We start from the raw sequence: 25,189 nt of genomic DNA, 5'->3' as shown, positions 1-25,189 counted from the left end.
TGCACTGCAGTGAGTCCAGAGAGTGCACTGGCACCACTGGGGATGCAGTGCAGTGAGTCCAGAGAGTGCACTGGCACCACTGGGGATGCAGTGCAGTGAGTCCAGAGAGTGCACTGGCACCACTGGGGATGCATTGCAGTGAGTCCAGAGAGTGCACTGGCACCACAGATGATGCAGTACAGTGAGTCCAGTGAGTGCACTGGCCCCACTGGGGATGTAGTGCAGTGACTCGAGAGAGTGCACTTGCACCACTGGGGATGCAGTGCAGTGAGTCCAGAGAGTGCACTGGCACCAGTGGGGATGCACTGCAGTGAGTCCAGAGAGTGCACTGCCACCACTGGGGATGCAGTGCAGTGAGTCCAGAGAGTGCACTGGCACCACTGGTGATGCACTGCAGTGAGTCCAGAGATTGCACTGGCACCACTGTGGATGCAGTGCAGTGAGTCCAGAGACTTCACTGGCACCACTGGGAATGCAGAGAAGTGAGTGTAGAGTGTGCACTGGCACCACTGGGGATGCAGTGCAGTGAGTCCAGAGAGTGCACTGGCACCACTGGGGATGCACTGCAGTGAGTCCAGAGAGTGCACTGGCACCACTGGGGATGCAGTGCAGTGAGTCCAGTGAGTGTACTGGCACCACTGGGGATACACTGCAGTGAGTCCAGAGAGTGCACTGGCACCACTGAGAATGCACTGCAGTGAGTCCAGAGAGTGCACTGGCACCACTGGGGATGCACTGCAGTGAGTCCAGAGAGTGCAGTGGCACCACTGGGGATGCACTGCAGTGAGTCCAGAGAGTGCTTTGGCACCAGTGGGGATGCACTGCAGTTACTCCAGAGACTGCACTGGCACCACTGGGGATGCAGTGCAGTGAGTCCAGAGAGTGCACTGGCACCAGTGGGGATGCACTGCAGTGAGTCCAGAGAGTGCACTGGCACCACTGGGGATGTGTCCAGTGAGTCCAGTGAGTGCACTGGCACCACTGGGAATGCAGTGCAGTGAGTCCAGAGAGTACACTGGCACCAGTGGGGATGCAGTGCAGTGAGTCCAGAGAGTGCACTGGCACCACTGGGGATGCAGTGCAGTCAGTCCAGTGAGTGCACTGGCACCACTGGGGGTGCAGTGCAGTGAGTCCAGAGAGTGCACTGGCACCACTGGGGATGCAGTGCAGTGAGTCCACAGAGTGCACTAGCACCACTGGTGATGCAGTGCAGTGAGTCCAGAGAGTGCGCTGGAACCACTGCGGATGCAGTGCAGTGAGTCCAGAGAGTGCACTGGCACCACTGGGGATGCAGCGCAGTGAGTCCAGAGAGTGCACTGGCACCAGTGGGGATGCACTGCAGTGAGTCCAGTGAGTGCACTGGCACCACTGGGGATGCAGTGCAGTGAGTCCAGAGAGTGCACTGGCACCACTGGGGAAGCAGTGCAGTGAGTCCAGAGAGTGCACTGGCACCACTAGGGATGCAGTGCAGTGAGTCCAGAGAGTGCACTGACAGCACTGGGGATGCAGTGCAGTGAGTCCAGAGAGTGCACTGGCACCACTGAGAATGCACTTCAGTGAGTCCAGAGAGTGCACTGGCACCACTGGGGATGCACTGCAGTGAGTCCAGAGAGTGCACTGGCACCACTGGGGATGCAGTGCTGTGACTCCAGAGAGCGCACAGGCACCACTGGGGATGCAGTGCAGTGAGTCCAGAGAGTGCACTGGCACCACTGGGGATGCACTGCAGTGAGCCCAGAGAGTGCACTGGCACCAGTGGGGATGCACTGCAGTGAGTCCAGTGAGTGCACTGGCACCACTGGGGAAGCAGTGCAGTGAGTCCAGAGAGTGCAGAGGCACCACTGGTGATGCAGTTTAGTGAGTCCAGAGAGTGCACTGGCACCACTGGGGATGCAGTGCAGTGAGTCCAGTGAGTGTACTGGCACCACTGGGGATGCACTGCAGTGAGTCCAGAGAGTGCACTGGCACCACTGAGAATGCACTTCAGTGAGTCCAGAGAGTGCACTGGCACCACTGGGGATGCACTTCAGTGAGTCCAGAGAGTGCACTGGCACCACTGGGGATGCACTGCAGTGAGTCCAGAGAGTGCACTGGCACCACAGGGGATGCAGTGCTGTGACTCCAGAGAGTGCACTGGCACCACTGGGGATGCAGTGCAGTGAGTCCAGAGAGTGCACTGGCACCACTGGGGATGCGGTGCCGGGAGTCCAGAGAGTGCTTTGGCACCAGTGGGGATGCACTGCAGTTACTCCACAGACTGCACTGGCACCACTGTAGATGCAGTGCAGTGAGTCCAGAGACTTCACTGGCACCACTGGGAATGCAGAGAAGTGAGTGCAGAGTGTGCACTGGCACCACTGGGGATGCAGTGCAGTGAGTCCAGAGAGTGCACTGGCACCACTGGGGATGCAGTGCAGTGAGTCCAGAGAGTGCACTGGCACCAATGGGGCTGCAGTGCAGTGAGTCCAAAGAGTGCACTGGCACCACTGGGAATGCACTGCAGTGAGTCCAGAGAGTGCACTGGCACCACTGGTGATGCAGTACAGTGAGTCCAGAGAGTGCACTGGCACCACTGGGGATGCACTGCAGTGAGTCCAGAGAGTGCACTGGCACCACTGGGGATGCAGTGCAGTGAGTCCAGTGAGTGTACTGGCACCACTGGGGATGCACTGCAGTGAGTCCAGAGAGTGCACTGGCACCACTGAGAATGCACTTCAATGAGTCCAGAGAGTGCACTGGCACCACTGGGGATGCACTGCAGTGAGTCCAGAGAGTGCAGTGGCACCACTGGGGATGCACTGCAGTGAGTCCAGAGAGTGCTTTGGCACCAGTGGGGATGCACTGCAGTTACTCCAGAGACTGCAGTGGCACCACTGGGGATGCAGTGCAGTGAGTCCAGAGAGTGCACTGGCACCAGTGGGGATGCACTGCAGTGAGTCCAGAGAGTGCACTGGCACCACTGGGGATGTGTCCAGTGAGTCCAGTGAGTGCACTGGCACCACTGGGGATGCAGTGCAGTGAGTCCAGAGAGTACACTGGCACCAGTGGGGATGCAGTGCAGTGAGTCCAGAGAGTGCACTGGCACCACTGGGGATGCAGTGCAGTCAGTCCAGTGAGTGCACTGGCACCACTGGGGTTGCAGTACAGTGAGTCCAGAGAGTGCACTGGCACCACTGGGGATGCACTGCAGTGAGTCCACAGAGTGCACTAGCACCACTGGGGATGCAGTGCAGTGAGTCCAGAGAGTGCGCTGGAACCACTGGGGATGCAGTGCAGTGAGTCCAGAGAGTGCACTGGCACCACTGGGGATGCAGTGCAGTGAGTCCAGAGAGTGCACTGGCACCAGTGGGGATGCACTGCAGTGAGTCCAGTGAGTGCACTGGCACCACTGGGGATGCAGTGCAGTGAGTCCAGAGAGTGCACTGGCACCACTGGGGAAGCAGTGCAGTGAGTCCAGAGAGTGCAGTGGCACCACTAGGGATGAAGTGCAGTGAGTCCAGAGAGTGCACTGGCAGCACTGGGGATGCAGTGCAGTGAGTCCAGAGAGTGCACTGGCACCACTGGGGATGCAGTTCAGTGAGTCCAGAGAGTACACTGGCACCACTGGGGATGCAGTGCAGTGACTCCAGAGAGTGCACTGGCACCACTGAGAATGCACTTCAGTGACTCCAGAGAGTGCACTGGCACCACTGGGGATGCACTGCAGTGAGTCCAGAGAGTGCACTGGCACCACTGGGGATGCAGTGCTGTGACTCCAGAGAGCGCACAGGCACCACTGGGGATGAAGTGCAGTGAGTCCAGAGAGTGCACTGGCACCACTGGGGATGCACTGCAGTGAGCCCAGAGAGTGCACTGGCACCAGTGGAGATGCACTGCAGTGAGTCCAGTGAGTGCACTGGCACCACTGGGGAAGCAGTGCAGTGAGTCCAGAGAGTGCAGAGGCACCACTGGTGATGCAGTTTAGTGAGTCCAGAGAGTGCACTGGCACCACTGGGGATGCAGTGCAGTGAGTCCAGTGAGTGTACTGGCACCACTGGGGATGCACTGTAGTGAGTCCAGAGAGTGCACTGGCACCACTGAGAATGCACTTCAGTGAGTCCAGAGAGTGCACTGGCACCACTGGGGACGCACTTCAGTGAGTCCAGAGAGTGCACTGGCACCACTGGGGATGCACTGCAGTGAGTCCAGAGAGTGCACTGGCACCACTGGGGATGCAGTGCAGTGAGTCCAGTGAGTGTACTGGCACCACTGGGGATGCACTGCAGTGAGTCCAGAGAGTGCACTGGCACCACTGAGAATGCACTTCATTGAGTCCAGAGAGTGCACTGGCACCACTGGTGATGCACTTCAGTGAGTCCAGAGAGTGCACTAGCACCACTGGGGATGCACTGCAGTGAGTCCAGAGAGTGCACTGGCACCACTGGGGATGCAGTGCTGTGACTCCAGAGATTGCACTGGCACCACTGGGGATGCAGTGCAGTGAGTCCAGAGAGTGCACTGGCACCACTGGGAATGCGGTGCCGGGAGTCCAGAGAGTGCTTTGGCACCAGTGGGGATGCACTGCAGTTACTCCAGAGACTGCACTGGCACCACTGGGGATGCAGTGCAGTGAGTCCAGAGAGTGCACTGGCACCACTGGGGATGCACTGCAGTGAGTCCAGAGAGTGCACTGTCACCACTGGGGATGCACTGCAGTGAGTCCAGAGAGTGCACTGGCACCACTGGGGATGCAGTGCAGTGAGTCCACAGAGTGCACTGGCACCACTGGGGATGCAGTGCAGTGAGTCCAGAGAGTGCACTGGCACCACTGGGGATGCACTGCAGTGAATCCAGTGAGTGCACTGGCACCACTGGGGATACAGTGCAGTGATTCCAGAGAGTGCACTGGCACCACTGGGGATGCATTGCAGTGAGTCCAGAGAGTGCACTGGCATCACTGGGGATGCATTGCAGTGAGTCCAGAGAGTGCACTGGCACCACTGGGGATGCATTGCCGTGAGTCCAGAGAGTGCACTGGCACCACAGATGATGCAGTACAGTGAGTCCAGAGAGTGCACTGGCACCACTGGGGATGTGTCCAGTGAGTCCAGTGAGTGCACTGGCACCACTGGGAATGCAGTGCAGTGAGTCCAGAGAGTACACTGGCACCACTGGGGATGCACTGCAGTGACTCCAGAGAGTGCACTGGCACCACTGGGGATGCAGTGCAGTCAGTCCAGAGAGCGCACTGGCACCACTGGGGGTGCAGTACAGTGAGTCCAGAGAGTGCACTGGCACCACTGGGGATGCACTGCAGTGAGTCCAGACAGTGCACTGGCACCACTGGGGATGCCCTGCAGTGAGTCCAGAGAGTGCACTGGCACCACTGGGGATGCAGTGCAGTGAGTCCAGAGAGTGCACTGGCACCACTGGGGATGCAGTGCAGTGAGTCCAGAGAGTGCACTGGCACCACTGGGGATGCAGTGCAGTTACTCCAGAGAGTGCACTGGCACCACTGGGGATGCACTGCAGTGAGTCCAGAGAGTGCACTGGCACCACTGGGGATGCACTGCAGTGAGTCCAGAGAGTGCACTGGCACCACTGGGGATGCACTGCAGTGAGTCCAGAGAGTGCAGTGGCACCACTGGGGATGCAGTGCAGTGAGTCCAGAGAGTGCTTTGGCACCAGTGGGGATGCACTGCAGTTACTCCAGAGACTGCACTGGCACCACTGGGGATGCAGTGCAGTGAGTCCAGAGAGTGCACTGGCACCAGTGGGGATGCACTGCAGTGAGTCCAGAGAGTGCGCTGGCACCACTGAGGATGCAGTACAGTGAGTCCAGAGAGTGCACTGGCACCACTGGGGATGCAGTGCAGTGAGTCCAGAGAGTGCACTGGCACCACTGGGGATGCAGTGCAGTGAATCCAGTGAGTGCACTGGCACTACTGGGGATGCAGTGCAGTGAGTCCAGAGAGTGCACTGGCACTACTGGGGATGCAGTGCAGTGAGTCCAGAGAGCGCACTGGCACCACTGGGGATGCACTGCAGTGAGTCCAGAGAGTGCACTGGCACCACTGGGGATGCAGTGCAGTGAGTCCTGAGAGTGCACTGGCACCACTGGGGATGCAGTGCAGTGAGTCCAGAGATTGCACTGGCACCACTGGGGATGCAGTACAGTGAGTCCACACAGTGCACTAGCACCACTGGGGATGCAGTGCAGTGAGTCCAGAGAGTGCACTGGCACCACTGGGGATGCAGTTCAGTGAGTCCAGAGAGTGCACTGGCACCACTGGGGAAGCAGTGCAGTGAGTCCAGAGAGTGCAGTGGCACCACTAGGGATGCAGTGCAGTGAGTCCAGAGAGTGCACTGGCAGCACTGGGGATGCAGTGCAGTGAGTCAAGAGAGTGCACTGGCACCACTGGGGATGCAGTTCAGTGAGTCCAGAGAGTGCACTGGCACCACTGGGGATGCAGTGCAGTGAGTCCAGAGAGTGCACTGGCACCACTGAGAATGCACTTCAGTGAGTCCAGAGAGTGCACTGGCACCACTGGGGATGCAGTGCAGTGAGTCCAGAGATTGCGCTGGCACCACTGGGGATGCAGTGCTGTGACTCCAGAGAGCGCACAGGCACCACTTGGGATGCAGTGCAGTGAGTCCAGAGAGTGCACTGGCACCACTGGGGATGCACTGCAGTGAGCCCAGAGAGTGCACTGGCACCACTGGGGATGCACTGCAGTGAGTCCAGTGAGTGCACTGGCACCACTGGGGAAGCAGTGCAGTGAGTCCAGAGAGTGCAGAGGCACCACTGGTGATGCAGTTTAGTGAGTCCAGAGAGTGCACTGGCACCACTGGGGATGCAGTGCAGTGAGTCCAGTGAGTGTACTGGCACCACTGGGGATGCACTGCAGTGAGTCCAGAGAGTGCACTGGCACCACTGAGAATGCACTTCAGTGAGTCCAGAGAGTGCACTGGCACCACTGGGGATGCACTTCAGTGAGTCCAGAGCGTGCACTGGCACCACTGGGGATGCACTGCAGTGAGTCCAGAGAGTGCACTGGCACCACTGGGGATGCAGTGCTGTGACTCCAGAGAGTGCATTAGCACCACTGGGGATGCAGTGCAGTGAGTCCAGAGAGTGCACTGGCACCACTGGGGATGCGGTGCCAGGAGTCCAGAGAGTGCTTTGGCACCAGTGGGGATGCACTGCAGTTACTCCAGAGACTGCACTGGCACCACTGGGGATGCAGTGCAGTGAGTCCAGAGAGTGCACTGGCACCACTGGGGATGCAGTGCAGTGAGTCCAGAGAGTGCACTGGCACCACTGGGGATGCACTGCAGTGAATCCAGTGAGTGCACTGGCACCACTGGGGATACAGTGCAGTGAGTCCAGAGAGTGCACTGGCACCACTGGGGATGCAGTGCAGTGAGTCCAGAGAGTGCACTGGCACCACTGGGGATGCATTGCAGTGAGTCCAGAGAGTGCACTGGCACCACAGATGATGCAGTACAGTGAGTCCAGTGAGTGCACTGGCCCCACTGGGGATGTAGTGCAGTGACTCGAGAGAGTGCACTTGCACCACTGGGGATGCAGTGCAGTGAGTCCAGAGAGTGCACTGGCACCAGTGGGGATGCACTGCAGTGAGTCCAGAGAGTGCACTGCCACCACTGGGGATGCAGTGCAGTGAGACCAGAGAGTGCACTGGCACCACTGGTGATGCACTGCAGTGAGTCCAGAGATTGCACTGGCACCACTGTGGATGCAGTGCAGTGAGTCCAGAGACTTCACTGGCACCACTGGGAATGCAGAGAAGTGAGTGTAGAGTGTGCACTGGCACCACTGGGGATGCAGTGCAGTGAGTCCAGAGAGTGCACTGGCACCACTGGGGATGCACTGCAGTGAGTCCAGAGAGTGCACTGGCACCACTGGGGATGCAGTGCAGTGAGTCCAGTGAGTGTACTGGCACCACTGGGGATACACTGCAGTGAGTCCAGAGAGTGCACTGGCACCACTGAGAATGCACTGCAGTGAGTCCAGAGAGTGCACTGGCACCACTGGGGATGCACTGCAGTGAGTCCAGAGAGTGCAGTGGCACCACTGGGGATGCACTGCAGTGAGTCCAGAGAGTGCTTTGGCACCAGTGGGGATGCACTGCAGTTACTCCAGAGACTGCACTGGCACCACTGGGGATGCAGTGCAGTGAGTCCAGAGAGTGCACTGGCACCAGTGGGGATGCACTGCAGTGAGTCCAGAGAGTGCACTGGCACCACTGGGGATGTGTCCAGTGAGTCCAGTGAGTGCACTGGCACCACTGGGAATGCAGTGCAGTGAGTCCAGAGAGTACACTGGCACCAGTGGGGATGCAGTGCAGTGAGTCCAGAGAGTGCACTGGCACCACTGGGGATGCAGTGCAGTCAGTCCAGTGAGTACACTGGCACCACTGGGGGTGCAGTGCAGTGAGTCCAGAGAGTGCACTGGCACCACTGGGGATGCAGTGCAGTGAGTCCACAGAGTGCACTAGCACCACTGGTGATGCACTACAGTGAGTCCAGAGAGTGCGCTGGAACCACTGCGGATGCAGTGCAGTGAGTCCAGAGAGTGCACTGGCACCACTGGGGATGCAGCGCAGTGAGTCCAGAGAGTGCACTGGCACCAGTGGGGATGCACTGCAGTGAGTCCAGTGAGTGCACTGGCACCACTGGGGATGCAGTGCAGTGAGTCCAGAGAGTGCACTGGCACCACTGGGGAAGCAGTGCAGTGAGTCCAGAGAGTGCACTGGCACCACTAGGGATGCAGTGCAGTGAGTCCAGAGAGTGCACTGACAGCACTGGGGATGCAGTGCAGTGAGTCCAGAGAGTGCACTGGCACCACTGAGAATGCACTTCAGTGAGTCCAGAGAGTGCACTGGCACCACTGGGGATGCACTGCAGTGAGTCCAGAGAGTGCACTGGCACCACTGGGGATGCAGTGCTGTGACTCCAGAGAGCGCACAGGCACCACTGGGGATGCAGTGCAGTGAGTCCAGAGAGTGCACTGGCACCACTGGGGATGCACTGCAGTGAGCCCAGAGAGTGCACTGGCACCAGTGGGGATGCACTGCAGTGAGTCCAGTGAGTGCACTGGCACCACTGGGGAAGCAGTGCAGTGAGTCCAGAGAGTGCAGAGGCACCACTGGTGATGCAGTTTAGTGAGTCCAGAGAGTGCACTGGCACCACTGGGGATGCAGTGCAGTGAGTCCAGTGAGTGTACTGGCACCACTGGGGATGCACTGCAGTGAGTCCAGAGAGTGCACTGGCACCACTGAGAATGCACTTCAGTGAGTCCAGAGAGTGCACTGGCACCACTGGGGATGCACTTCAGTGAGTCCAGAGAGTGCACTGGCACCACTGGGGATGCACTGCAGTGAGTCCAGAGAGTGCACTGGCACCACAGGGGATGCAGTGCTGTGACTCCAGAGAGTGCACTGGCACCACTGGGGATGCAGTGCAGTGAGTCCAGAGAGTGCACTGGCACCACTGGGGATGCGGTGCCGGGAGTCCAGAGAGTGCTTTGGCACCAGTGGGGATGCACTGCAGTTACTCCACAGACTGCACTGGCACCACTGTGGATGCAGTGCAGTGAGTCCAGAGACTTCACTGGCACCACTGGGAATGCAGAGAAGTGAGTGCAGAGTGTGCACTGGCACCACTGGGGATGCAGTGCAGTGAGTCCAGAGAGTGCACTGGCACCACTGGGGATGCAGTGCAGTGAGTCCAGAGAGTGCACTGGCACCAATGGGGCTGCAGTGCAGTGAGTCCAAAGAGTGCACTGGCACCACTGGGAATGCACTGCAGTGAGTCCAGAGAGTGCACTGGCACCACTGGTGATGCAGTACAGTGAGTCCAGAGAGTGCACTGGCACCACTGGGGATGCACTGCAGTGAATCCAGTGAGTGCACTGGCACCACTGGGGATACAGTGCAGTGAGTCCAGAGAGTGCACTGGCACCACTGGGGATGCAGTGCAGTGAGTCCAGAGAGTGCACTGGCACCACTGGGGATGCATTGCAGTGAGTCCAGAGAGTGCACTGGCACCACAGATGATGCAGTACAGTGAGTCCAGTGAGTGCACTGGCCCCACTGGGGATGTAGTGCAGTGACTCGAGAGAGTGCACTTGCACCACTGGGGATGCAGTGCAGTGAGTCCAGAGAGTGCACTGGCACCAGTGGGGATGCACTGCAGTGAGTCCAGAGAGTGCACTGCCACCACTGGGGATGCAGTGCAGTGAGACCAGAGAGTGCACTGGCACCACTGGTGATGCACTGCAGTGAGTCCAGAGATTGCACTGGCACCACTGTGGATGCAGTGCAGTGAGTCCAGAGACTTCACTGGCACCACTGGGAATGCAGAGAAGTGAGTGTAGAGTGTGCACTGGCACCACTGGGGATGCAGTGCAGTGAGTCCAGAGAGTGCACTGGCACCACTGGGGATGCACTGCAGTGAGTCCAGAGAGTGCACTGGCACCACTGGGGATGCAGTGCAGTGAGTCCAGTGAGTGTACTGGCACCACTGGGGATACACTGCAGTGAGTCCAGAGAGTGCACTGGCACCACTGAGAATGCACTGCAGTGAGTCCAGAGAGTGCACTGGCACCACTGGGGATGCACTGCAGTGAGTCCAGAGAGTGCAGTGGCACCACTGGGGATGCACTGCAGTGAGTCCAGAGAGTGCTTTGGCACCAGTGGGGATGCACTGCAGTTACTCCAGAGACTGCACTGGCACCACTGGGGATGCAGTGCAGTGAGTCCAGAGAGTGCACTGGCACCAGTGGGGATGCACTGCAGTGAGTCCAGAGAGTGCACTGGCACCACTGGGGATGTGTCCAGTGAGTCCAGTGAGTGCACTGGCACCACTGGGAATGCAGTGCAGTGAGTCCAGAGAGTACACTGGCACCAGTGGGGATGCAGTGCAGTGAGTCCAGAGAGTGCACTGGCACCACTGGGGATGCAGTGCAGTCAGTCCAGTGAGTACACTGGCACCACTGGGGGTGCAGTGCAGTGAGTCCAGAGAGTGCACTGGCACCACTGGGGATGCAGTGCAGTGAGTCCACAGAGTGCACTAGCACCACTGGTGATGCACTACAGTGAGTCCAGAGAGTGCGCTGGAACCACTGCGGATGCAGTGCAGTGAGTCCAGAGAGTGCACTGGCACCACTGGGGATGCAGCGCAGTGAGTCCAGAGAGTGCACTGGCACCAGTGGGGATGCACTGCAGTGAGTCCAGTGAGTGCACTGGCACCACTGGGGATGCAGTGCAGTGAGTCCAGAGAGTGCACTGGCACCACTGGGGAAGCAGTGCAGTGAGTCCAGAGAGTGCACTGGCACCACTAGGGATGCAGTGCAGTGAGTCCAGAGAGTGCACTGACAGCACTGGGGATGCAGTGCAGTGAGTCCAGAGAGTGCACTGGCACCACTGAGAATGCACTTCAGTGAGTCCAGAGAGTGCACTGGCACCACTGGGGATGCACTGCAGTGAGTCCAGAGAGTGCACTGGCACCACTGGGGATGCAGTGCTGTGACTCCAGAGAGCGCACAGGCACCACTGGGGATGCAGTGCAGTGAGTCCAGAGAGTGCACTGGCACCACTGGGGATGCACTGCAGTGAGCCCAGAGAGTGCACTGGCACCAGTGGGGATGCACTGCAGTGAGTCCAGTGAGTGCACTGGCACCACTGGGGAAGCAGTGCAGTGAGTCCAGAGAGTGCAGAGGCACCACTGGTGATGCAGTTTAGTGAGTCCAGAGAGTGCACTGGCACCACTGGGGATGCAGTGCAGTGAGTCCAGTGAGTGTACTGGCACCACTGGGGATGCACTGCAGTGAGTCCAGAGAGTGCACTGGCACCACTGAGAATGCACTTCAGTGAGTCCAGAGAGTGCACTGGCACCACTGGGGATGCACTTCAGTGAGTCCAGAGAGTGCACTGGCACCACTGGGGATGCACTGCAGTGAGTCCAGAGAGTGCACTGGCACCACAGGGGATGCAGTGCTGTGACTCCAGAGAGTGCACTGGCACCACTGGGGATGCAGTGCAGTGAGTCCAGAGAGTGCACTGGCACCACTGGGGATGCGGTGCCGGGAGTCCAGAGAGTGCTTTGGCACCAGTGGGGATGCACTGCAGTTACTCCACAGACTGCACTGGCACCACTGTGGATGCAGTGCAGTGAGTCCAGAGACTTCACTGGCACCACTGGGAATGCAGAGAAGTGAGTGCAGAGTGTGCACTGGCACCACTGGGGATGCAGTGCAGTGAGTCCAGAGAGTGCACTGGCACCACTGGGGATGCAGTGCAGTGAGTCCAGAGAGTGCACTGGCACCAATGGGGCTGCAGTGCAGTGAGTCCAAAGAGTGCACTGGCACCACTGGGAATGCACTGCAGTGAGTCCAGAGAGTGCACTGGCACCACTGGTGATGCAGTACAGTGAGTCCAGAGAGTGCACTGGCACCACTGGGGATGCACTGCAGTGAGTCCAGAGAGTGCACTGGCACCACTGGGGATGCAGTGCAGTGAGTCCAGTGAGTGTACTGGCACCACTGGGGATGCACTGCAGTGAGTCCAGAGAGTGCACTGGCACCACTGAGAATGCACTTCAATGAGTCCAGAGAGTGCACTGGCACCACTGGGGATGCACTGCAGTGAGTCCAGAGAGTGCAGTGGCACCACTGGGGATGCACTGCAGTGAGTCCAGAGAGTGCTTTGGCACCAGTGGGGATGCACTGCAGTTACTCCAGAGACTGCAGTGGCACCACTGGGGATGCAGTGCAGTGAGTCCAGAGAGTGCACTGGCACCAGTGGGGATGCACTGCAGTGAGTCCAGAGAGTGCACTGGCACCACTGGGGATGTGTCCAGTGAGTCCAGTGAGTGCACTGGCACCACTGGGGATGCAGTGCAGTGAGTCCAGAGAGTACACTGGCACCAGTGGGGATGCAGTGCAGTGAGTCCAGAGAGTGCACTGGCACCACTGGGGATGCAGTGCAGTCAGTCCAGTGAGTGCACTGGCACCACTGGGGTTGCAGTACAGTGAGTCCAGAGAGTGCACTGGCACCACTGGGGATGCACTGCAGTGAGTCCACAGAGTGCACTAGCACCACTGGGGATGCAGTGCAGTGAGTCCAGAGAGTGCGCTGGAACCACTGGGGATGCAGTGCAGTGAGTCCAGAGAGTGCACTGGCACCACTGGGGATGCAGTGCAGTGAGTCCAGAGAGTGCACTGGCACCAGTGGGGATGCACTGCAGTGAGTCCAGTGAGTGCACTGGCACCACTGGGGATGCAGTGCAGTGAGTCCAGAGAGTGCACTGGCACCACTGGGGAAGCAGTGCAGTGAGTCCAGAGAGTGCAGTGGCACCACTAGGGATGAAGTGCAGTGAGTCCAGAGAGTGCACTGGCAGCACTGGGGATGCAGTGCAGTGAGTCCAGAGAGTGCACTGGCACCACTGGGGATGCAGTTCAGTGAGTCCAGAGAGTACACTGGCACCACTGGGGATGCAGTGCAGTGACTCCAGAGAGTGCACTGGCACCACTGAGAATGCACTTCAGTGACTCCAGAGAGTGCACTGGCACCACTGGGGATGCACTGCAGTGAGTCCAGAGAGTGCACTGGCACCACTGGGGATGCAGTGCTGTGACTCCAGTGAGTGCACTGGCACCACTGGGGAAGCAGTGCAGTGAGTCCAGAGAGTGCAGAGGCACCACTGGTGATGCAGTTTAGTGAGTCCAGAGAGTGCACTGGCACCACTGGGGATGCAGTGCAGTGAGTCCAGTGAGTGTACTGGCACCACTGGGGATGCACTGTAGTGAGTCCAGAGAGTGCACTGGCACCACTGAGAATGCACTTCAGTGAGTCCAGAGAGTGCACTGGCACCACTGGGGACGCACTTCAGTGAGTCCAGAGAGTGCACTGGCACCACTGGGGATGCACTGCAGTGAGTCCAGAGAGTGCACTGGCACCACTGGGGATGCAGTGCAGTGAGTCCAGTGAGTGTACTGGCACCACTGGGGATGCACTGCAGTGAGTCCAGAGAGTGCACTGGCACCACTGGGGATGCAGTGCAGTGAGTCCAGAGAGTGCACTGGCACCACTGGGGCTTCAGTGCAGTGAGTCCAGAGAGTGCACTAGCACCACTGGGGATGCACTGCAGTGAGTCCAGAGAGTGCACTGGCACCACTGGGGATGCAGTGCTGTGACTCCAGAGATTGCACTGGCACCACTGGGGATGCAGTGCAGTGAGTCCAGAGAGTGCACTGGCACCACTGGGGATGCGGTGCCGGGAGTCCAGAGAGTGCTTTGGCACCAGTGGGGATGCACTGCAGTTACTCCAGAGACTGCACTGGCACCACTGGGGATGCAGTGCAGTGAGTCCAGAGAGTGCACTGGCACCACTGGGGATGCACTGCAGTGAGTCCAGAGAGTGCACTGTCACCACTGGGGATGCACTGCAGTGAGTCCAGAGAGTGCACTGGCACCACTGGGGATGCAGTGCAGTGAGTCCACAGAGTGCACTGGCACCACTGGGGATGCAGTGCAGTGAGTCCAGAGAGTGCACTGGCACCACTGGGGATGCACTGCAGTGAATCCAGTGAGTGCACTGGCACCACTGGGGATACAGTGCAGTGATTCCAGAGAGTGCACTGGCACCACTGGGGATGCATTGCAGTGAGTCCAGAGAGTGCACTGGCATCACTGGGGATGCATTGCAGTGAGTCCAGAGAGTGCACTGGCACCACTGGGGATGCATTGCCGTGAGTCCAGAGAGTGCACTGGCACCACAGATGATGCAGTACAGTGAGTCCAGAGAGTGCACTGGCACCACTGGGGATGTGTCCAGTGAGTCCAGTGAGTGCACTGGCACCACTGGGAATGCAGTGCAGTGAGTCCAGAGAGTACACTGGCACCACTGGGGATGCACTGCAGTGACTCCAGAGAGTGCACTGGCACCACTGGGGATGCAGTGCAGTCAGTCCAGTGAGTGCACTGGCACCACTGGGGGTGCAGTACAGTGAGTCCAGAGAGTGCACTGGCACCACTGGGGATGCACTGCAGTGAGTCCAGACAGTGCACTGGCACCACTGGGGATGCCCTGCAGTGAGTCCAGAGAGTGCACTGGCACCACTGGGGATGCAGTGCAGTGAGTCCAGAGAGTGCACTGGCACCACTGGGGATGCAGTGCAGTGAGTCCAGAGAGTGCACTGGCACCACTGGGGATGCAGTGCAGTTACTCCAGAGAGTGCACTGGCACCACTGGGGATGCACTGCAGTGAGTCCAGAGAGTGCACTGGCACCACTGGGGATGCACTGCAGTGAGTCCAGAGAGTGCACTGGCACCACTGGGGATGCAGTACAGTGAGTCCAGAGAGTGCACTGGCACCACTGGGGATGCAGTGCAGTGAGTCCAGTGAGTGGACTGGCACCACTGGGGATGCACTGCAGTGAGTCCAGAGAGTGCACTGGCACCACTGAGAATGCACTTCAGCGAGTCCAGAGAGTGCACTGGCACCACTGGGGATGCACTGCAGTGAGTCCAGAGAGTGCACTAGCACCACTGGGGATGCAGTGCAGTGAATCCTGTTAGTACACTGGCACCACTGGGGATGCAGTGCAGTGAGTCCAGAGAGCTCACTGGCACCACTGGGGATGCAGTGCAGTGAGTCCAGAGAGTGCACTGGCACCACTGGGGATGCAGTACAGTGAGTCCAGAGAATGCACTGGAACCACTGGGGATGCAGTGTAGTGAGTCCAGAGAGTGCACTGGCAGCACTGGTGATGCAGTACAGTGAGTCCAGTGAGTGCACTGGCACCACTGGGTCTGCAGTGCAGTGAGTCCAGAGAGTGCACTGGCACCACTGGGGATGCACTTCAGTGAGTCCAGAGAGTGCACTGGCACCAACGATGATGCAGTACAGTGAGTCCAGAGAGTGCAATGGCACCACTGGGGATGTAGTGCAGTGACTCAAGAGAGTGCATTGGCACCACTGGGGATGCAGTGCAGTGAGTCCAGAGAGTACACTGGCACCACTGGTGATGCAGTGCAGTGAGTCCAGCGAGTGCACTGGCACCACTGGGGATGCAGTGCTGTGACTCCAGAGAGCGCACTGGCACCACTGGGGATGCAGTGCAGTGAGTGCAGAGAGTGCACTGGCACCACTGGGAATGCACTTCAGTGAGTTCAGAGAGTGCACTGGCACCACTGGAGATGGGTTTCAAGCCAACTGCATTAACCGCTCATGCTTCTTTCTTATGAGACGTTAGTAAACCAATTACATAGCCTTGTCAAGACTAAATCACAGGTAAAAATCCTGTACATCTCATGTGGCCAACCACTCCCAACTAGGATTCCAAGAACCAGGAGGTTCGGTGAAAATAGGGCTAGTGCTATTAGAGGGGTGATTATTAGGGTAAGCCCTAAGCTGTCTTTAATGGAGAAGTATGGGTGGAATGGGATTTTGTCGCAGTCTGATACGATTCCTAGTGGGTTATTTGAGCCTGATTCGTGTAGGAAGGTTAGGTGGACTAGGGTGATTCCTGCAATTAGGAAGGGCAGTAGGAAGTGGATGGCGAAGAATCGGGTTAAGGTTGGATTGTCTACTGAGAATCCTCCTCAGGCTCATTCTACTAGAGTTTGCCCAATGTACGGGATGGCTGAGAATAGGTTGGTGATTACGGTGGCCCCTCAGAATGACATTTGTCCTCATGGTAGGACATACCCTACGAAGGCAGTTGCTATTAGGGTGAGTAGGAGGATTACTCCTGTGTTTCAGGTTTCTTTGTATAGGTAGGAGCCGTAGTAGAGGCCTCGTCCGATGTGTAAGTAGATGCAGATAAAGAAGAGCGAAGCACCGTTGGCGTGGAGGTTGCGGATGAGCCATCCGTACTGGACGTCTCGGCATGTGTGAGCTACTGAGGAGAAGGCGAGTGAAGTGTCTGCGGTGTAGTGTATGGCTAGTAGCAGGCCTGTTAGGATTTGTGTGGCTAAGCAGATGGCTAGAAGGGAGCCGAAGTTTCATCAGGCAGAGATGTTGGAGGGGGCGGGTAGGTCGATTAGGGAGTTGTTGATTATTTTTAGTAGGGGATGGGATTTGCGGATGTTAGGGGCCATTAGTGAGTCTGTGTGTTATTAGGATTATTACCAGGATGGAGAGGGCGAAGGATCCTAGGTAGGCCTTAATTAGCCCTGTGTGTATTGAGGTTGCGGCTTTGCTTGCGGCTACTTGTAGTTCAGCAAGGCCCTCTGGCCCTATTTTTTTGAGTCAGGAGAGGTCGATCAAGTGTAGGGCAATGTTTTGTCCCTTTTCTAGTAGGTTTTTGGAGAAGAATCGGTGTACTAGGGGGTTGAAGTACCCTAATGCAGAGGAGAAGTTTATGAGGGGGTTTGGTTTGGGGTGAGTGAGGGTGTGTGTTATGTTCGATAGTTCTAGGGCTAGGATGATTCCTAGGATTGTTATGAGGATGGCAGCGGTTTTGGTGATAAGGGGTATGGTTATTGGGGGGGTTTTGGTTGGTGTGATGAAAGAGGTAATGATTATTCCTGCTGTAATGCTGCCTAGGGCGAGTCGGGTTAGGGGGGCGGTGATTAGTGGGTTGTTTTCGTTTATTGATACTATTGGGGGGATTCGGGTTTGTCCAGCTTGGACTAGGATGGTTATGCGGATGCTGTAGGTTGCGGTGAATGCTGTGGCTATAAGGGTTAGGAGTAGGGCTCAAGTATTTAGGTATGATGTGTTTAAGCTTTCGATGATGAGGTCTTTTGAGTAGAATCCGGCTAGGAATGGGGTTCCTATCAGCGCCAGGTTTCCGATGGTTAGGCAGGAAGTAGTGACTGGGAGTATTTTCTGTAGGCCTCCTATCTTTCGGATATCTTGTTCTCCGTTTAGGTTGTGGATGATAGACCCTGAGCATAGGAATAGTATGGCTTTAAAGAAGGCATGGGTTGAGATGTGTAGGAAGGCTAGTTGTGGGAGGTTTAGTCCGATAGTGACTATTATTAGTCCTAGTTGGCTGGATGTTGAGAAAGCAATGATTTTTTTGATGTCATTTTGGGTTAGGGCGCATGTGGCAGCGAATAGGGTTGATAGAGCACCTAGGCATAGGCAGGCAGTTAGGGCTGTCTGGTTGGTGGCTAGCAGGGGGTGCATGCGGATGAGCAGGAAGATTCCGGCTACTACTATGGTACTGGAGTGCAGTAGGGCTGATACTGGGGTGGGGCCTTCTATTGCTGCGGGCAGTCATGGGTGGAGTCCAAATTGGGCGGATTTTCCTGCGGCTGCGAGGATTAATCCTATGAGGGGGAGGATTGGGGTTTGGTGGGGGTGTACGGCTTGTTGGATCTCTCAGGTGTTGAATGTTGAAGCTAGTCATGCTATGCTCAGGATCAGTCCGATGTCTCCGATTCGGTTGTAGATTACGGCTCGTAGGGCGGCGGTGTTGGCATCTGCTCGGCCTTGTCATCAGCCGATGAGAAGGAAGGACATGATTCGTACTCCTTCCCAGCCTACGAATAGGAGGAATATGTTGTTTGCGGTTGTTAGGAGGAGTATGGCGACTAGGAATGTCAGTAGGTAGGTGAAAAATTTTGTTACGTATGGCTCTGAGGCCATGTATCATATGGCGAATTGTAGGATTGATCATGTTACAAATAGGGCGATTGGAAGAAATGTTATTGAGTATTGGTCTATTTTTAGGCTCAGGGGGATTTTAAAGTTTATAATGAATTTTCACTCCCAGTGGCAGGTGACAGATTCTACTCCCGAGTAGATGAATGCGGTTGTAGGGGCTAGGCTAATTAGGAATGCGGTTTTAACAGCGCGGGTGGTGGCTTGTGGGGTGTTTTTAAAGTTTTTAAATAGAAATGGCAGGATGATTGGGGTTAGGAGGATTGTCAGCGTGAGTAGTGTGAGGGAGTTGATTAGTAGTGTGGGGTTCACTCCTTTTACTTGGATTTGCACCAAGATGGGTGGTTCCTAAGACCAGTGGATTGCTGTTATCCTTTAAAAGTAAGGGGGCTGAGGTTTTAGGCTCAGATGTAAGAGTTAGCAGCTCTTGTTGGTTAAACCCTCCCCTCGGCAGGTAAGAAGGTTTGAACTTCTATTCTTAGAATCACAGTCTAATGTTTGGTTTAAACTATACTTGCATGAGGGGATTCCGGAGATCAGTTCGGGTTTGAGGATTAGGAGGAATATTGGGATAATGTGGAGTGTTATGAGCAGGTGTTCTCGCGTGGTTGAGTTTTGCATAGATGTGATGTGGGAGGGGATTGAGCCTCGTTGGGTCATTAGTAGTATGAATAAGGTGTAGGAGGCGGTTAGTAGGGTTGCGATTCCTGTTAGGATGATCGTGAAGGCAGATCAGTTGAATAAGGTGATTATAATGGTTAGCTCTGCTATGAGGTTTGTTGTTGGGGGTAAGGCTATGTTTGTTAGATTGGCCAGCAATCATCAGGTAGCTATGAGTGGTAGGAGAGGTTGTAGGCCTCGTGTGAGTAGTAGAATTCGGCTGTGCGTACGTTCATAGTTTGTGTTGGCTAGGCAGAATAGTATGGAGGAAGTTAGTCCATGGGAAATTATTAGGATCATTGCCCCTGAGAATGATCAGTGGGTTTGGATTATTCCTGCGGCGATAACTAGGCCTATGTGGCTAACGGATGAATAAGCGATTAGTGATTTTAGGTCTGTCTGTCGTAGGCAGATTGAGCTAGTCATTAGGGCGCCTCATAGGGCCAGGGTTAGGAAGGGGTAGTGCAGGAGGTTGGACAGTGGGCCCATAAATAGAGTGACTCGTATAATTCCGTATCCTCCTAGCTTTAGTAGTAGGGCGGCGAGGAGTATTGAGCCTGCGATGGGTGCTTCTACGTGGGCTTTTGGCAGTCAGAGGTGTAGGCCGTATAGTGGGGCTTTTACTATGAATGCTATGAGCAGTGCTAGACCTGATAGTATTCCTGTCCATGAGGTGGATAGGGTTGGGTGGGTTAGTTGTAGGGTTGGCAGGTGCAGGGTGCCAATTTTCACGTATAGGTGTATGATTGTGATTAGCAGGGGTAGAGAGCTTACTGGCGTGTAGAATAGCAGGTAGATGCCAGCGCTTAGGCGTTCTGGTTGGTTCCCCCATCGGGTGATTAAGATTAGGGTGGGAATGAGGGTTGCTTCAAATGAGATGTAAAATAGTGCTAGTTCTGTGGTGGAAAAGGCTAGTAGGATGAATGGCTGGACTGCGACTAAGGTTGAGATAAAGATTCGTTTGCGTTGTAGGGGTTCTTGTTGCAGGTGGTTTTGGCTTGCTATGATTATGAGTGGGAGTAGTCAGCAGGATAGTACTAGGAGGGGGGATGAGATTTGGTCAATTCCTGTTCAGTTGGATAAAAATTTGTAGGGGTAGTAGGTTGGGATTAATCACTGTAGGCTTAGGGCAGCGATTAGGAGGCTGTATAAGGTGGTGTTAGTCCATAGAAATTTTGGTGGAGACAGCAGGGCTGTTGGAAGAAGTATGATTGTGGGTAGGATGATTTTTAGCATTGCAGGAGGTTTAGGTTGTGTAGATGGTCGGAGCCATGTGTGCGGGTGGAGGCTACTAGGATGGCCAGGCCTGTGCCCGCCTCACACGCTGAGAAGGTTAGCATGAGAATTGGTACCATGGTGAATGAGGAGACTTGGTTTTCGATGGATCATATTGATAGGCCTACGAATATCGATAATATTATGCTTTCAAGGCATAGTAGGGCGGATACTAGGTGGGTTCGGTGGAAGGCTAGTCCTAGTCCGCTGAAAATGAAGGCTGAGTAGAAGCTTAAATGTAGGGGCGACATAAGAAAGTTACAGGGTTGGCTGTAATCTGCTGGGTCGAAACCAGCTATCTTTTTGGTTAGACTAACTTTCTGTTATTCTGCTCATTCTAGGCCCCCTTGAATTCACTCGTAGGCCAGTCCGAGTGTTAGGAGAAGGAGGATCGCTACAGTTCAGGTGAGGGTCATTAGGGGGGATTGGAGTTGGACGGCTCATGGCAGGGGGAGTAGGAGGGCGATTTCTAGGTCGAATAGGACGAACAGGATGGCTACTGAGGAAGAATCGGACTGAGAATGGTAATCGAGCAGATCCAAGTGGGTCGAATCCACATTCGTACGGTGAGAGTTTCTCTGAGTCGGGGTTTATTTGGGCGAGTCAGAAGTTTAATGCGGTTAGGGCGGCGCTTAGGATTGATGATAGGGCGAATATGAACATGAGTGCGTTCATTGCTCTCCTCTGGGTTTATACCAGATTCTAGAGATTGGAAGTCAATTGTAATTAATATACTAGAAGAGCAAGATCCTCATCAGTAGATGGTTATGTAGAGGAATAGTCAGATGACGTCTACGAAGTGTCAGTATCAGGCTGCTGCCTCGAATCCGAAGTGGTGGTCTGATGTAAAGTGGAACTTGATCAGTCGGAAGAGGCAGACGGTCAGGAAGGAGGATCCGATGATTACGTGGAGTCCGTGGAATCCAGTGGCAACGAAGAAGGTAGATCCGTAGACGCTATCGGCGATTGAGAATGGGGCTTCGTGGTATTCTATTGCTTGTAGGGCTGTGAAGTAGAATCCCAGGAGGATCGTTAGGGTTAGGGCGTGGATGGCGTGTTTTCGGTTTCCTTCTGTGATGCTGTGATGGGCTCACGTTACGGTAACGCCTGAGGCTAGTAGGATGGCTGTGTTTAGTAGGGGGACTTCTATCGGGTTGAGTGGTTTAATTCCTGTTGGGGGTCATTGGCCTCCTAGTTCTGGGGTTGGGGCCAGGCTCGAGTGGAAGAACGCTCAGAAGAACCCTAAGAAGAAGAATGCTTCGGATGTGATGAAAAGGATTATGCCGTATCGTAGGCCTTTTTGGACTGTGGGAGTGTGATGGCCTTGGAAGGTGCTTTCTCGTACAATGTCTCGTCATCATTGGAGTATTACTAGGAGTATTGAGATGAGGCCTAGGGTTAGTAGTATGGATGAGTTGTAGTGGAATCACATGATTAATCCTGAGGTTGTGAGTAGGGCGGCGGCTGCCCCGAAGATTGGTCAAGGGCTTGGGTCAACTATGTGGTATGAGTGTGCTTGGTGTGCCATTAGATGTTTTCTTGTAAGTATAGGCTTAGAAGGAGCACGAAGACGTAGGCCTGGATTATGGCTACTGCTACTTCTAGGATGGTTAGGAGTAGTAGGATGATTATTGTTAGGATGGATACTGCAGGAAGGGTGGGTATTAATGCAATGGAGGCTGTAGAGATGAGTTGGATGAGTAAGTGTCCTGCTGTAAGGTTGGCTGTAAGGCGGACTCCGAGGGCTAGGGGGCGGATTAGTAGGCTGGTTGTTTCGATCAGGATTAGTGCGGGGATTAGGGGTGTAGGGGTACCTTCGGGTAATAGGTGGGCTAAAGAGGCTGATGGTTGGTTTCGTAGGCCTGTTAGTAGTGTGGCGAGCCATAGTGGGAAGGCTAGGGCTATGTTCATAGATAGTTGGGTGGTTGGGGTGAATGTATATGGAAGGAGGCCTAGAAGGTTGATTGTAAGAAGTATGATTATTAGGGATGTAAATATTATGGCTCATTTGTGGCCATTTTTGTTGAGTGGGACTATTAGTTGTTTTGTGATTAGGTGAAGGAGTCATGTTTGGATAGTAGAAAGGCGGTTGTTGATTCATCGGTTGTTTGGGGACGGGAATAGTAGGGCTGGGAAGAGTAGGGATAGTAGGATTAAGGGGATGCCAAATAGATTGGGGCTGGAAAATTGGTCAAAGAAGCTTAGGTTCATGGTCAGGATCATGGTGTGGGTTTGGTAGTGAGGGAGGTCTTATTTGATGGGGGGTTGGTTGTGGTGAAGGCTAGTAGTTTTGGTTGGATGAGGAGTGCTAGGGTTAATCAGGTTATAATTATGATTGAAAATCATGGTGCGGGGTTAAGCTGTGGCATATCATTAAGGAGGGGGAAGTCCCTCTTTGGCTAGCTTAAAAGGCTAGTGCTGTTGCATAGCTTCTTAATGATTAGGATGATGATAGAAGGGACGATCAGGCCTCGAAATGTGGGAGTGGGGTTGATTCTACTACAATGGGTATGTAGCTGTGATTAGCCCCGCAAATTTCTGAGCATTGTCCGTAAAAAATCCCAGGCCGGGTGGTAATGAATGAAGTTTGGTTTAGTCGGCCTGGGATTGCGTCTGTTTTAACTCCGAGCGTTGGGACTGCTCAGGAGTGGAGTACGTCTCCTGCAGTAATGATCACGCGGATGGGGGATTCTATTGGGATAACTACGCGGTGGTCAACTTCTAGCAGTCGGAAGTGGCCGTTGGGTAAGTCTGGGGTGGGCACTATGTAGGAGTCGAATGATAGGTCTTTGAAGTCTGTGTATTCGTAGCTTCAGTATCATTGGTGGCCGATGGCTTTTAGGGTGAGGTCTGGTTCATCGATTTTGTCCATTATGTAGAGGATTTGTAGGGATGGGAGGGCGAGGAGTACCAGGACGATAGCAGGTAGGATTGTCCAGATCAGCTCTACTTCTTGGGCGTCTACAGCATTGGACGAGAGTTTTTCTGTTAGTATGTGGGCTAAAAGGTAGAGAACTAGGCTGCAGATAGCTAGGGCAACGATTAGGGCGTGGTCGTGGAATTCAACGAGTTCTTCTATGATGGGTGATGAGGCGTCTTGGAATCCTAGTTGGGAGTGGTTGGCCACATGAGATGTACAGGATTTTTACCTGTGATTTAGTCTTGACAAGGCTATGTAATTGGTTTACTAACGTCTCATAAGAAAGAAGCATGAGCGGTTAATGCAGTTGGCTTGAAACCAGCATGTGAGGGTTCGATTCCTTCCTTTCTTGTACTTGGACGAAGGCCGGTTCCTCGAAAGTATGGTATGGGGGAGGGCAGCCGTGGATTCATTCAACGTTTGTGGTAGTTAGTTCTGGTTGTAGGACTTTTCGTTTGGCCGGAAAGGCTTCTCAGATGATGAATATTAGTATGATTACGGCTACTATTGAGATTAGGGAGCCGATGGAGGAAATGGTGTTTCATAGTGTGTAGGCGTCGGGATAGTCCGAGTATCGTCGGAGTATTCCTGCTAGGCCTAGGAAGTGCTGGGGGAAGAACGTTAGGTTTACTCCTGTAAATATTACCCCGAAGTGGGCTTTTGCTCATGTTTGGTGTAGGGTAAACCCAGTGAGTAGTGGGAATCAGTGAGTAAATCCTGCTAGAGGCCATCCTAGTATAGGTAGAAGGTAAGTAAGGCCAATTTGGGGCTGTAAACTAGGATGATGGCGATTCAGCCTAAGTGGGAGATGGACGAGAAGGCTAGGATTTTGCGTGTTTGTGTTTGGTTCAGTCCTATTCAGCCTCCTAGTGCTGTTGAGGCTAGGGCCATGGCGGTGAGTAGAGCTGGGTCGAGGGATTTGGATGTTAGTAGGAGCAGGGTTAGTGGGGGGAATTTTATGAGGGTCGAGAGTAGCAGGGCTGTTATTAGTGGCGATCCTTGTAGTACTTCTGGGAATCAGAAGTGAAATGGCACTAGGCCCAGTTTAATAGCGATTGCTGCTGTCAGTAGTAGACAGGAGGTTGGGTGGTTTATTTGTGTGATGTCTCATTGGCCAGTGACTCAGGCATTAGTTATGCTAGAGAATAGGACCAGGGCGGAAGCAGCTGCTTGGGTTAGGAAGTATTTCGTTGCGGCTTCTACTGCTCGTGGGTGGTGGGATTTGGCAATTAGGGGAATGATGGCTAGTGTGTTGATCTCCAGTCCTGTCCAGGCCAGAACTCAGTGGTTGCTGGAAATTGTGATTGTGGTGCCCAAGATGAGGCTGAAGGTTATGATTGGGGTCGCGTAAGGGTTCATTAGTAGAGGAGGGGGTTAAACCATCATTTTCGGGGTATGGGCCCGATAGCTTGATTAGCTGACTCTACTAGAAAATAATATAAGGGAAGTATGGAGAATTTTGATTTCTCTTGTGTGGGTTCAATTCCTACTTTTCTAAGGTCAACAGGAAATGAGAGGGCTGTTATACCTCTATGTTCACTTTATCATAGTGACCCTTTGTAGTTCAGGCACATTTCCTTATGTAAGGAGGTAGGCCTGCATAGCAGATAGGTATGCTGATGTGTCAGAGGCACAGAGCTAGTGTGAGGGGTAGGAAGTTTTTTCATAGTAGGTGCATTAGTTGGTCATATCGGAATCGTGGGTATGAAGCTCGG

The 25,189-nt window shown here is 54.8% G+C and overlaps 1 long non-coding RNA gene across 1 annotated transcript in view; it reads left to right on the top strand.

The window, feature by feature from the left end:
- The first annotated feature begins 19,028 nt into the window (after nt 1-19,028).
- Nucleotides 19,029-25,189, top strand: part of LOC310884031 — a 145,999-nt gene continuing 139,838 nt past the window's right edge. Inside the window, exon 1 of the long non-coding RNA XR_014573988.1 lies at nt 19,029-19,750. This is a non-coding gene — a long non-coding RNA (uncharacterized lncRNA). The remainder of the gene's footprint in view (nt 19,751-25,189) is intronic.

This window comes from Anser anser, assembly GCF_964211835.1.
Source record: "Anser anser genome assembly, chromosome: 19".
Lineage (NCBI taxonomy): Eukaryota > Metazoa > Chordata > Aves > Anseriformes > Anatidae > Anser > Anser anser.
The sequence above is the reverse complement of the archived record's forward strand: the minus strand, read 5'-3'. Positions and strand labels throughout refer to the sequence as shown.